Here is a 1,136-nt window from a genome sequence, read left to right as displayed (position 1 = left end):
TAATCAACGGTGCGACTGTGGAGAGAGTGAGCAGCACCGTAATAATATATATTTTTTTATTGGTCCAATAAATGTTTTTGTTTTATAAGTTTTGACTCCGAATTTAAACATAATGAAGATCATCTCTATCAGCTTCGCATCCACATCAAGTAACAGCAAAGTTTGGTGACACAATTTCCACATTACATATTACGTCACATGACACAGTCACCTGTTGCATAGTGCTGTAAAGCTGTTTTAGCTGCTGTTATTTAAAACACACCGGATGGCAACACTTGAAAATAAATGACAATTATAAAGATATTTTATTTTAATAAACTGAAGTAATCTTTGTTTGAGTTTGTTGTTGTTATATATTATTATAAACTGCCGTGACTACGAAAACAGCAACATCTAAGTCTTCTTACTGTTGTGATACAGTCTGACAGTAATCTTTATTAAGCGCACTAAGGTTAACCCTGCCTGCTTTAAATGTCTTAAAATAATTAACAGTTAGTTAAAAAAGTAATCAAAAAATAATCACATGTAATCAGTTACATTAGTTTTTTTTTTTTTTTAAAGGTATGAAATAATTACACTATACCTATTTATTACATTTAAAATAGGGTAACTTGTCATCTGTAATCTATTACATTTCCAAAGTAACCTTCCCAACACTGAATACAACTAAGGAGAGTGCATGCAAAAAATAAATAAATAAAAAATAAATGTGGCACAAACAGCAGAGAATAAACAAATGCCATAGAATAAATATGAACTAAAAGGTGTGAGTCAGGGCCCATATGAGCTCTCCAGGATAATCTGTTTTAGTCATTGTGTTTTGGTGACCTTTGCATACACAGGCACCTTCTTTGATTTCTGCAAAGAAAAATACAAAATACAGTCAGCGAGGAACCTGCTAATTCAATAGTTTCACACACACACGTTCCTAACCCTAAACCTACCCCTTACATAAAACCAGTTTGCATTGTTACACTTTCAGATGAACATAATTTACTATTTTTATTTTATTTTTTCTCATTGGGACCGCAGGCCGGTCCCCACAATGTCAAAAATGTCAGGTTTTACTATTCTTTTGGGGACATTTGGTCCCCACAGTGTAGCATAAACAAGTACACACACACACACACACACAC

The sequence above is a fragment of the Cyprinus carpio genome, chromosome B22 (assembly GCF_018340385.1).
Source record: "Cyprinus carpio isolate SPL01 chromosome B22, ASM1834038v1, whole genome shotgun sequence".
In the NCBI taxonomy this organism is placed as follows: Eukaryota; Metazoa; Chordata; class Actinopteri; order Cypriniformes; family Cyprinidae; genus Cyprinus; species Cyprinus carpio.
Note: the sequence above shows the minus strand (reverse complement) of the source record.